This window comes from Dasypus novemcinctus, chromosome 1 (assembly GCF_030445035.2).
Source record: "Dasypus novemcinctus isolate mDasNov1 chromosome 1, mDasNov1.1.hap2, whole genome shotgun sequence".
In the NCBI taxonomy this organism is placed as follows: Eukaryota; Metazoa; Chordata; class Mammalia; order Cingulata; family Dasypodidae; genus Dasypus; species Dasypus novemcinctus.
In genome coordinates, this window is record NC_080673.1 from 27,193,191 (window position 1) to 27,206,150 (window position 12,960).

At 36.5% G+C, this 12,960-nt stretch overlaps 1 protein-coding gene across 1 annotated transcript in view; it reads left to right on the top strand.

Annotated features, from left to right (window-relative positions):
- Positions 1 to 12,960, top strand: part of MARCHF1 (membrane associated ring-CH-type finger 1) — an 876,835-nt gene that overhangs the window by 401,941 nt on the left and 461,934 nt on the right. Inside the window, exon 3 of the mRNA XM_058275488.2 lies at positions 1,918 to 2,126. The gene's annotated coding sequence lies outside the window, so the exon portion shown is untranslated. The remainder of the gene's footprint in view (positions 1 to 1,917; positions 2,127 to 12,960) is intronic.

Below are 12,960 nucleotides of genomic sequence, written 5' to 3' on the forward strand. Positions count from 1 at the left end.
TCAGTTTATTGTGCTAAGGTTATTTTACGTGGTTCTCAAAATTGGTTTTGTTTGGACCTGTGATACTATTTAAAACTGTCTATCCCAGTTCCCCACTGCAGCCCTGCTCACCCCAAGTGTGTGGTAGAAGAAGTGTCCGGTATCTAGTGCTTGTCAAATCTACCCCGGTGAAACTGATGGATGGTTGGGGTGAGACCCACTGCCAGAGCTCATGAGAAGGTGATTAACTTAGTTAACAGGAACACAATTAGACTAAATTTGAAAGCACATTCATTTTAGCAAGTATTTAAAGATATTTTATTCATTTATACATTCAGTATTCATTTTAGCAAGTATTTAAAGATATTTCATTAGCTGTCTTTACATTGATTATTGTTGACTAAATGCCAACTTTCCATTTATCTCTATACTGAATTTAAACAAATTGAAATGCCATATAGCAATGGGATCGTTGTGGAATATAAAGCTAGTTAGAGATCATGTGACTTGCAATTAAAAGCTACTTTGAAGATCTCCTGTGTGATTGGGGACAAATTGTAAATTATAAGCAATTCCTAAGAATGTGTAAAGAAAAACACATTTTCTGAATTTTGCTGTTGGGGTGAAAAATCACAAAAGACGAGCTCTGACCTATTTTTTTTTTATTTTTTTAAATTGATTTTGTAAAAATATTACATTACAAAAAAATATATGAGGACCCCTTCAACCCCGCCACCCCCACCCCACCACTCCCCCCCCAGCAACACTCATTCCCATCATCATGACACATCCATTGCATTTGGTAAGTACGTCCCTGGGCACCTCTTCACCTCATGGTCAATGTCTGACCTATTCTTAATCTCCAGAAAATACAAGTGAATTTATCTAAAATAAGAAAAGGAAATTCTGTCCTTTCAAAGATGGAGTACCAAATAACATAATAAAGAGAAAACAATCATAGAGGGAATGGGAACTTTATAAGGCTAATGTGGAAAGTGCACTGTTTAAAAGAAGATTTTTCTTTCCTTTAATTTAAAGTGTAGAAACTCTGATTAACTTTTTATTCCTTCCAATCTGTATAACTTTGGAGAGAAGATTGAAGTCCTTAGCATGGTTTATTTCCTGGAAAAATAAGGTGAAGCTATTGCTGATTCTAACAAATATATTTCAGGGAGCATAGGGGTTGCTATAAAACAAAAATGAGTAGTGTGGTGCTCTTAGACCTCAGAATGACAGATGCCTTCTGGCTCCTGTTGCTGATATCTTACTAAAGAAGGTGCAATGAATGGCTAATTCCCTTTTATAACCAGCCAAATAAAGACATCTGCAATTTCTTCCAGTCTCCCTTCTCTCCCTCTGTCTATTTTTTAACACTTCATGGATGCTCTTCACTTGAAGGCAGACACTTTCACCTAAGCAGATTATTGTAGCTGCATGAAGGGCACAGCAGCTAGCCCTGCTTTTCAAGGAGGAGATTTGGCTCCAAATAGGACACTAAGCCTTTCAGCCTTCTGCTTATTTACCTAGTCAGCAGGATGCCTTGTCTCTGGGTGCTTAGTGGACTCCTGGGGAATTAGGGGAGAAACAAAAGCAGAAGTGGCAGCCGCTGCAAATGTGGGAGTCTGTGCCATTAAAGGCAGCAGTTGCTAATAAGGGCCTATGAGACCTAGGTTTCCTTGGTTTCCATGACAGTTATTAGGTACCATAGAAATTGAATTGTCTCCCACAATGCTCGTGAGGGAAAGGGGGGTGCTCCAGTGACAAAGCAGTGCAGTTATGACTTGCAATAAATCGTCCTTTTGAGAATGCAATACACTCTGGAATATTTGCTCTTGCATTTCTTTGAAACTCCCTTTCAGTGCGTTTGACATTTTGGCCAGAAGACCCTGGCTTCTGCTGCACAGTGTCTCAAACACTATTTTTCCCCTTTTTGTTTAGAACTGAGCTTGGCAGAGCAAGGATGTGAACAATTGTGCAGGTGGGCTACTCAGGGCGAGTGAAGAGATAAGGCATCCAATCAGGGACGGGCAACCTGCAGCCCTGCCAGTATGTCCCTCTACCAGATTTCTGTAATCCCAGCACGGGAGACTGCCAGCACTGGGAGAAGTTCAATGGGCAGAAACAAAGAGAAGAACAAGGAAGTCGAGGTAAGAGGAGGTTTGATTTGGTACAATAGGACTAGCCAAGCCACTGTGGCCAACACTGTTCTTTGCACAAAAGGATGTGGCTGAGGCTTTAGAGCAGCTGTTTTCCATCTCTCAGTGTATAGTAGCAGATTGCAAGAGAATCATTTGTAACTGGCAGGAACATATGAATCGTAACCTCTGTGTTGCGAGAAAAGAAAGGAACCAAATCCCTAGGGACATGTGCTACTTGACAGATTAAAAACTTCTGCTTCTTTTTTTTCTAACCATTTTACAGAGACAATTTGACTTCTCTGGCTTCTGGTATACTCCCTGGCTGTCCTGGATTGGCCGTGGGCATTGCCATTGTCCATTTTCAGCCAGTGGAGCTGTTGATGTTTCTTAAATATGTTCACTGCCCATGAAGCTAGAATGGTTTGAAAATAACTTTCTTATCAATGAGACAGAGAAGCCAGAAATGTGAAAGGCATGTCACTGAATATATAGCATGAATTAGGATGACACTTTACTAACTCATAAGAGCTATTGCTTCCCATATTCATCACTGTGCTTTCATGTATTACTTTTGTTTGATGTTTGTTTCATTTGTATTTTGTTTTTCATGGGAAAAAAAGATATTATTTGAAACTTACATGGACCAAAGAAAGATAACATTCAATTTATTATATTTAGGCTTTATTTTACAGTGAAATTTAGCAGGTATTCTAATTTAAACTGCAAGAGCTGATGCTGTGAATTTATTTCAAAGGTTTTTTAAGAAGGAGATTGAAGAGAGTCAGGGATAGTAGGTAAAAAATATTACAAATGCTTTTGTGTTCCCCTTAAAGGGTGCATGGGTTGGAATCCCAGAAATTGTCATCCTTTTGTCCCTTTAATATAGCCATTGTCTAGTTTACAGGTCTCATTAGCTTTGTAGAAGATGACTGTCCCCCATTCCAGTAGTAAATGTTCATCTTTTTCTCAAGAAGACCTGCTTAGGATGGAGAGGGCCAATACAAAAAAACAAAATAAAGCAACAAATGAGAGAGCAGTGTTAGGAGTGTCTGAGACGAGAGTGATAAAATCCAATTGCTCTTCAAACCAGAAAAGACATTCACAGCCCCTTTCTACTTTATTTGAAAATGTCATTCAAAAGCAACAAGCTTTTGACGTGGCTAGGATTTGTAGAAAACTTCAAGAGATTCTTTTGATTAATTTAGTGTGAGAGTCACTTTAGTAATTACCTTGTGGTAGGCACATCAGGTATTTTTTTTCTTTGAGTTTCTGAGAATGAAACATCTTTGTGAATTGAAGAACTTTTCAGCACAGCATTAATTGGAAACATTCTCTGCAACATGCCACTTTCCTTTGACTTGGTGATATGGTTATTAGAAAGTCAAAGGGTTATCTCTTAAATTTATCGGAATGGGAGTTAGGGGACACTGATCATTCTGAAAATAGGCATAGAAATGCCAAAAGCAAGATTGAAAATAACTTATGTATTACTTACTCATAGTCTAGATTCTTTGCATGAATTTAAGATGTGTATAACTTTGAAGAAAACTTCATATGAAAATGTTGGGTGGCGATTTCATTTGGTATTTGAAATTATCAGCATCTGAAAGATAGTGGAAATGAAAACAGCATTTCAAGTCCAGGTTTCCTCTTCCTTTTCTTTGATGATGTATTGCTACTAAAAATTTCCTGTTAGTTTGTACATAGAGATGAGTCAGATAAAATTAAGATGGTTTACACAACTTTTGCCAAAATCAAACAGAAAAATCCCACTGGTTTTTAATCCTTCTTAGAAACAAGAATGAATTTATTCTAAAAAACTGCTGCAATTTTTATATAGATATTGGTGGTAAAACACATCTTCCGATATCTTCACGTATCTTAAAGGAAGTATTCACATATGAACAGCTGTCTTTCTTTCAGACACAAAAACACTTCAATATGTCACAATGAGAATTAGTGGATATTCTAACAATAAAAGGTTAATTATGGGAAAAAAAAGGAAACTCTCAACCTACCTATTATTTTTTAAAGAAAGACATTTGAGTACCAGAAAAGAAGGAATTTTTAAGCTTTCAAATACTTTTTTTCCATAAAATGGAATTAAAGTTTATCTTTAGGAATATGTTCAAAACATTGTAAGTCTTATAGACCATTAAATCACTTGTTTTGATGAACTAAATAATTGTCTAAAAGAGCTGCAAATGCCATTTAAAGTAGATAAATTAAACAATGCACATCCTGTGTGTGCTAGAAAGCAAGATTATTCTGGGCAATAATTTCCATAAATCCAAGTGTTAGTTCTGTCTCAAGGAAAGTAAAACATCTTGTACGTGTATAATCACACACCTTTGAAGTTTCCTTAATGATTTTGCCTGTCTTAAAATTACCCAAAAAATACATATGCACATTGGACTAGTGACCTAATATCAGAATTAAGAATTTGCTGATTTAAATATGACCTTAGAATCAGAGAGTCTTGAATATACAAATCTGCTAATTTTACATCTAGTTTTTATTAATAGTTTCAAAGTTTGTCAAAATATATATGAAACTATTAGCAACTATCACTAAAATCCATAATACCTAGTCTATAAAAATTAAAGAGATTATTATTAAAGAATAATTCGGATTTGCATTTCCTTAATAGCTAGTGATGTTGAACATCTTTTCATGTGCTTTTTAGCCATTTGTATTTCTTCTTTGGAGAAGTGTCTATTGAAATCTCTTACCCATTTCGTAAAAGGGTGGTTTGTCTTTCAATTTCAAGATGTAGCATTTCTTTATATAATATGCTGGATATTAGGCCCCTATTGGGTGGATGGTTATCAAATATTTTCTCCCATTGAGAAGGCTGCCTTTATACTTTCTTGACACATTCCGTTGAGGTGCAAAAGTTTTTAATTTTAAAGAAGTCCCATTCATATGTTTTTTTCTTTCATGACTTGTGCTTTAGGTATAAAGTTTCTGAAACCATTTCCTGCTACAAGCTCTAGTAGATCTAGTATCTTCTTGAAGCTTTCTGATCTAGGCTCTTATATTTAGATCTTTGATCTCTCTTGAGTTATTTTTCTTTATTTTTTTATTATTTTTTTGAAAAAAATTTAGATTACATAAATGTTACATAAAAAATATAGGGGATTCCCATATGTCCCACTCTCTCCCCCTCTCACACTTTCCCACATTAACAACATCCTTCATTAGTGTGGTACATTTGTTAAAACTGATGAACACATATTGAAGCATTTCTATTAACTATGGACTGGAAGGGTGAGGTTGGGCAGTGGATAGGTGTGCAGTGGTGCAGTGATGATTGAGTTAATTTTTTTATAGGGCATGAGATGATGATCCTCTCTCATTCTTTTGGATATGCATATTGAGCTCTCCAAGCACCATATTTTAAGCAGCTATTCTCTACCAGCCGAGTGGCCTTGGTGGCCTTGTTGAATATCATTCTATGCAAGTATCTATATCAGAACTCTCAGTTATGTTCCATTGGTCGGTATGTCTAACCTTGTGCCAATACCATGAAGTTTTGACCACTGTAGCTTTGTAGTATGCATTAAAGACAGGTAGTGTGATTCCTCCAATTTTTTTTTTTTTTTTTAGTATTTTTTGGCTATTTGGAACCACTTGCCCTTCCAAATAAATTTCATAATTCACTTTTCCACTTCACTTAAAAATGCTGTTGTAATTTTTATTGGGATTGTGATAAATCTGTAAATCAATTTAGGTAGGACAGACATCTTGATGATATTTAGTCTTCTGATCCATGAACATAGAATATTCTTCCATTTATTTAGGTGTTCTTTGATTCACTTTAACTGTGGTGTTTAATTTTCAGTATATGAGTCCTTTACATCATTAGTTAAGTTTATTCCTGGATATTTGATTGTTTTAGCTGGTACTATAAATGGAAATTTTTTTCTTGACTTCTTCTTCAGATTGTTCATTGTAGGTATATAGAAATGCCACTGATTTTTACATATTGATCTTATATCCTGCCATTTTACTGATCTTGTTTATCAGCTATAGAAACTTTGTTGTAGTTTTTTTTTTCAAGGCTTTCTATGTATAGGATCATGTTACCTACAAATAGTATGAGTTTTATGTCTTCCTTTCCAATTTGGATGCCTTTTATTTCTTTTTCTTGCCAAAGTCTTCAAGCAGGTACTTTTAACACAATGAATTATTGTGACTCTAGCAATGGAAGAAATTATACCATTGATGTACAGAGAGTGGCCATGGGAGATGCTGAGAGCAGGGAGAGGGAAAAGGAGGTGTGATATTGGGGCATTTTCGGGACTTGGCATTGTCCACAATCATATTGCAGGGACAGATGCAGGGCATTATATATCCTGCCATAACCCACTGAATGGACTGGGAGACAGTGTAAACTACAAAATAACTATAATCCATGCAGTGTAGCACTGCTCCAAAATGTACTCATCAAATGCAATGAATATACCACACTAATGAAAGTAGTAGTTGATGTGGGAGGAGTGGGGGGGTGTGGGGGGTGGGGTATATTGGAACCTCTTATATTTTTTGTTGTAACATTTTGTGTTATTTATATATCTTTAAAAAATATAATAAAAAATTTAAAAAAAAAGAATGGTGGCAGTGTGCATCCTTGAATTGTTCCAGATCTTAGAGGGAAAACCCTCAACATTTCACCATTGAATATGATGTTAGCTGTGGGTTTTTCATAAATACCTTTTATCATGTTGAGGAAGTTTCCTTCTATTTCTGTATTTTGAAGTGTTTTTATCAGGAAAGGGTGCTGAATTTTGTCAAATACTTTTTCTTCATCAATAGAGATGATCATGTTGGGTTTTTTTTTTCTGTCTGTTAATGTGATAAATTACAATGAATGGTTTTTTTTCAAACATAGAATCATCCTCACATACCAGGGATGTGACCCACTTGACTATGTTATATAATTCCTTTGAGGTGTTGTTGAATATGATTAGCAAGTATTTTGTTGAGGATTTTAACATCCAAGTTCATTAGAGAGATTAGTCTATAGTTTTCTTTTCTTGTGGCATCTTTACATGGCTTTGGGATTAGGGTGATGTTGGCATCACAGAATGAGTTAGGCAATGTTTCCTCTATTTCTATGTTTTTGGAAGAATTTAAGCAGGATTGGTGTTAGTTTTTCAGGAAGCATTGGTAGAATTCACCTGTGAAGCCATCTTGTCCTGTGCTCTTCTTAGTTTGGGGATTTTTGATGACTAATTCAATCTCGTTACTTATGATTAGTGTGTTGAGTTCATCAGCTTCTTCTTTCATCAATGTGGCTGCTTGTGTGTTTATAGAAATTTGTCCCTTTCATTTAAATTATCCATTTTGTTGACATACAAATTTTTCAAAGTATCCTCTTATGATACTCTTTATTTCTATGGAATCAGTGGTGATACCCCCCCTCATTTTTTATTTTATATATTTGCATCTTCTCTCTTTTTTCTTTTTTGGTCTAGCTAAGGGTTTGCCAATTTTATTAATCTTCTCAAAGAAGATTAATAAAAAAAGAGGTTTTGGTTTTGTGTTTTTTATTTTTATAATTTTTTCTAGTGTTTTTTATTCCCAATTTCATTTAGTTCTGTTCTATTTTTTTTTTATTTCCTTCTTTCTGCTTTTTTTTGGGGTTTGTTTATTGTTCTTTTTTCTAGTTCCTCCAGGTTTGCAGTTAGGTCTTTATTTTAGCTCTTTCTTCTTTTTTAATACAAGCATTTATGACTATAAATTTCCCTCTTGGTGCTGCTCTTGTTTCATTCCACATGTTTTGATATGTTGTATTCTCATTTTCATTCATTTCAAGGTAGTTACTGATTTCTCCTGCAATTTCCTCATTAACCCACTGATTACCTAAGAGTGTGTTAACTTCCATATTTTTGTGCCTATTCTGTTTCTCTACTCTTTATTAATTTCCAGCTGCATTTCCTTGTGGTCAGAGAAATTACTTTGTATAATTTCAACCTTTCTGAATACATTGATATTGTTCTGTGGCCAGCATGTGGTCTATCCTGGAGAATCAAAACTACAATGAGATATTATTTCATACCCATTATACTGGCAGCTATTTAAAAAAAAACAGAGCACTGCAAGTGTTGGAGAGGATGTGGAAGAATGGGAACACTTATGTACTGCTGGTGGGGATGTAGAATGGGGTAACCATTATAGAGGACAGTTTGGCATTTCCTCAGGAAGGTAAGTATAGAACTGCCATATGATCCAGCAATCCCACTGTGGTATGTATACCCAGAAGAATTGAAAACAAGGACAGGAACAGTTATATGCACACCAATGTTCATAGTGTCATTATTCACTATTATCAAAAGTTGGAAGCAATGCATTCAACAGATGAATAGATAGGCAAACTGTGGTATATACATACAATGGAACATTACTCAGCTACAAGAAAGAATGCAGTATTAGTACATAGGAAAACATGGATGAATCTTGTAGACCTTACATTGAGTAAAGTAAGCCAAGCACTTAAGGACAACTATTACATGACCTCACTGATAGGACTTAAGCAAATTGAACAGATTCACAGAGCTAGAGTCTGGATTATAGGTTTGCAGACAACAGAAATGTAGTAGAGGGTGGTGAGCTGATGCTCATATGGGCAAAATCTATGATAAGGTGGAAGGGGGTGGTTGGGCAGTGGATGGAGGTGATGTTGGTGCAGGGATGTGAGGGGTTTGATGTTGCTGGGATGTGAAGGAGCAGGGTCAAGGGGTTGGGTTGGACTATCCACGGAACTGGGGGAAGGGCAGGAAGAAGAAAGAGGTGAACTCAGGGGATTTGAAGGTCTGTGATTAAAACTACAATGTAGGAAATGTTATTTTGGCATATAATGTAAGGGAGGGTTACTGGTGTAATGTGTCCAGTGTTGGTAATATGCAGGATAGGGCATATCTGGGACAAGCTTCTGTGGAATATGTAAGTGTTCATCTTGTCATAGTGTGCTATTTCAATGGGTGGAAACTCATAAAATAAACAAGAAAACATTAAATTCCCATCCCAGGGAGTCCTGCTATGTTCTCAATTAGAGGGACAAGAATCCTTTGTGAACATAGCTAGTGCCAAATAAAAGAAAACAGACCAATATTTCAAGTCCTCAATATTATTGCAACTAACTATGAATCTTATTCTTCAAAACTTGAAATTTAGTGATTACCATAGGTTCTAAGGGGAGGGAGAGGGAGGAATAGAAATGATGGAGCATAGGGCATTTTGGGGACATTAGAATTGTTCTGCAGGATCTTGCAATAATGGATACAGGTCATTATAAATTTCATCAAAACCTATAAAAGTGTATGATCCAAAATATAAAGCACAATGTAAACCATTAGCAATAGTTAGTAGCAGTGCTTCCATATTTCTATATCAATTGTAACTAATGTACCACTGGTATCATGCTCTTGCATAGTTTGTAACAAATGTTTCACACCAATGCGAAGAGTTGGTGGAGGGGTGATGTATGAAACCCCTGTGTGATGTTATGTATGCTTATTTTGTAAGTTCTCAATCTTTACTATACACTTATTGTTTATGTGTGTTTGTGTATGAATGATATACTTCAATAAAAAAATCAAACAAAACAAAACAAACAAAAAAGTTATTAATAGGAAAGAGTTGAAAAGGGGGAGGGCCTTGGGTATATGGGAATCTCTTATATTTTCTATGTAACCCTTCTGCAACCTAAAGCTCTTTGAAGAAAAAAATGATAAAAATAAGTCACTGGGGGAAGATACAGAAGAAAATGTGACTATACATACAAAACAATAGATCTTACAGTGTTAAAGACACAATGTCTAAAATATTTTATTTTAGTTCACTTTTTTGTATTTTTTTGTTATTTTTTAATTTATTATATCATTTTCTTACTAATTTTATTGGATATTTTGTTGCCTTCATTTTTGGAGAGGTTTTGGATTACAGAAAGCTCACAACTGTAGCACGGGAGGATCGCTGGTACAGGTTGTCAGTGATAGGGGCAACACATGGGGAGGAGTACACCTGGAGCATGCCTCTAAGGCATATGAATAGGTTCAGGTTTTCATGGGGCATTGTCTTGGTGGGTGGAGACCCACACAATAACCAGGAGAATATTGAATTCCCTTCCTGGGGAGTTCTGCTACATTCTCTAATAGATGGCAAGAATCTCCTGAGTGCAAGGGCAGTGCCTAGTGAAGGAAGACAGACCAATCTGCCAGGCTCTTGATATTGATGATTGTACTTAGGAAACTTTTCTTGTGAAATTGAAACTTAGCCTATTATTTTATTTTACCTACGAGTTACCCCCTGAAAGTCTCCTTTTTGGTCAAATGTTGCCTCCGTCTAAGCCAAACTCAACATAAAAATCTACTACCTTCCTCCCACTGCCTTATCCCTTCATGGGACATGACTCCTGGGGATGAGCCTCCCTGGCACCAAGCAATTTTTACCAAGTGCCAACTAGCAATGCATCTGGAAAAAGACCTTGACCAAAAGGGGGAAATAGTAAATACAAATGAGTTTTTATGGCTAAGAGATTTCAAAGTGAGTTGTGAGGTTATTCCAGAGATTACACTTATGCACATCTCAGCAGGATCTCATTGACTGCCACGGTAAACACTGCCTCAAACAGTGGGGCTCCTGAGGGCTATAAAGACATCAAGACATTATAAGGAGGAAACACAAGCTCAGGAATTCAGCACCCTATCAGTGGACCTTACTTTAGGATTTATGCTCCCCAGTATAACAGAGTTAGATTCATCTATAGTACTCCTACACATGTCTCTTCTTCCCCTTTTATTTGAACCTATAGTTAGCACTGTACTTGTTAAATATATGTCCCTATGACTTAAATCTTTGGTCCATTTGTGGACCAGTTGAGCCCTGAATCTCAGCAGAGTTGCAACACCTACTCCCCAGTTGATTGGACTTACCCAGGACAACTTACAAGAAGATGATGATTGGCAATGCCCATCCCAAGTAACAGAGAGTATCTGCAACTGCAAGCAAGATAGTTCCATCCATCTGCCCTATGGGCTCTAAGACCCCTCTCAATCAGAAACAGAGAAACATCCCAAAATCCTCAAGATTGGGGAATGAACAAAGGAGTAAAGTAGACATTATTATTCTATTTTAGACAATGTTCTTATAGCAATGGAAGAAATTTTATCATTGATATAAAGGCAGTGACCACCAGAAGTTCTGAGAGGAGGGAGAGGGAAGAATAGGTGTTATGTGGGGATATTTTAGGAACATTGGAATTGTCCTGCATGATGTTGCAATGATGGGTAACAGGCCATTATATGTTTTGTCATAACCTACAAAATTGTGTGGGAGAGAGTGTAAACTATAATGTATACTATAGTCCATGGTTAGTAGCAGTGCTTCAATATGTGTTCATCAATTGTAACAAATGTACCACACTAATGAAGGATATTGTTAATGTGGGAAAGTATGGGAGGGGTAGGAAGCGGGGCATATGGGAATTCTTTATATTTTTTATGTTAACATTTATGTAATCTAAATCTTCTTTTAAAGAAAAAAACTGAAAACAATTCTAACTCCAAGCTTTAGAAAGAATACACTTGGACATGTTTTTGCATAGCATAATATTACAATTATTTATCTATTTGTTTAATGACCAAAGAAGGGTTCAATACAAAAATCACACATTTTATCCAGTTTAAGTACATTCTATGTTAATTTTAAGAGGAGTTCAGTTTATCTTCCAGAGGCACCAGCTCTGGAGGTTGTTTGGGCAATGCCAGGAAGCAGACGTGGCTCAACTGATAGAGCGTCTGTCTACCATACGGAGGATCCAGGGTTCGACCCTGATCCAGGGCCTCCTGACCCATGTGGAGAGCTGGCCCACATCAGTGCTGCCACACGCAAGGAATGCCATGCCATGCAGGAGCACACACCCCACGTGAAAAAGCACAGCCTGCCCAGGAATGGCACCGCACACATGGAGAGCTGATGCAGCAAGATGACACAGTAAAGAGATGCAGTTTCCCAGTGCCACCGGATAATGCAAGCGGACGCAGAAGAACACACAGCGAATGGACACAGAGAGTAGACAATGAGGGAGAAGGGGAGAGAAATAAATAAAAGAGAAAAAAAGGCAGTCCCTCAGACTTGCATTCCATGACAAAGTTGTATTAGCACAACTAGAGATGATTCATTCTTATGGAATGTATGGAAGATTTCTGTATAATGCAGTTGGTCCAATTTATTTATTTTTTATTTGGAGAATATATTTTGAGAGGTGAAATTCTTGAATGCAAAGCTCTGGAAAGGAAATTACTAACGCTACTTCCCTTAGTAACAAGGAATTTACTTGCTACAAATAAAGAAATGGTTTGAGAAAGTGTGGCAAATGAAGTAGAGGGGAGATAATTCATCTATACTTTGGGAAAGCCAGTTTGCCTACAGGTAAAAATACCTGGCTAAAGAAGTACATAGTAGAGATCTCTGTTTTAAGTTAGAGGCTGGCCAGTTTAGCTTCCTTAAACCTCAATTGCCTACTGTTGTCAGTGGGTGACTGTGCTTCCATTAGTCCATTCTTTCCTTTTTTGTAGATATGTTAACACACTTCTTAGGCTGCAACTTTAGGGATTGAGACTTAAAGACATTTATCTCTTATGAGCTTAGTAAATTTTATTAATAAAATTCTTAGACCTCCAGTGGTAACATATCTGGATATTATAATTATTTTATAAATTTCACTATTTAGTCAACCTCTAACACACATTTCCTATAATTCTCTGAGATTATGTCTCTAAGTCCCACTGTGTTGCAAATGTAGTGATGTGCCAGAAATTGTCCCAAGGCTGCTCTT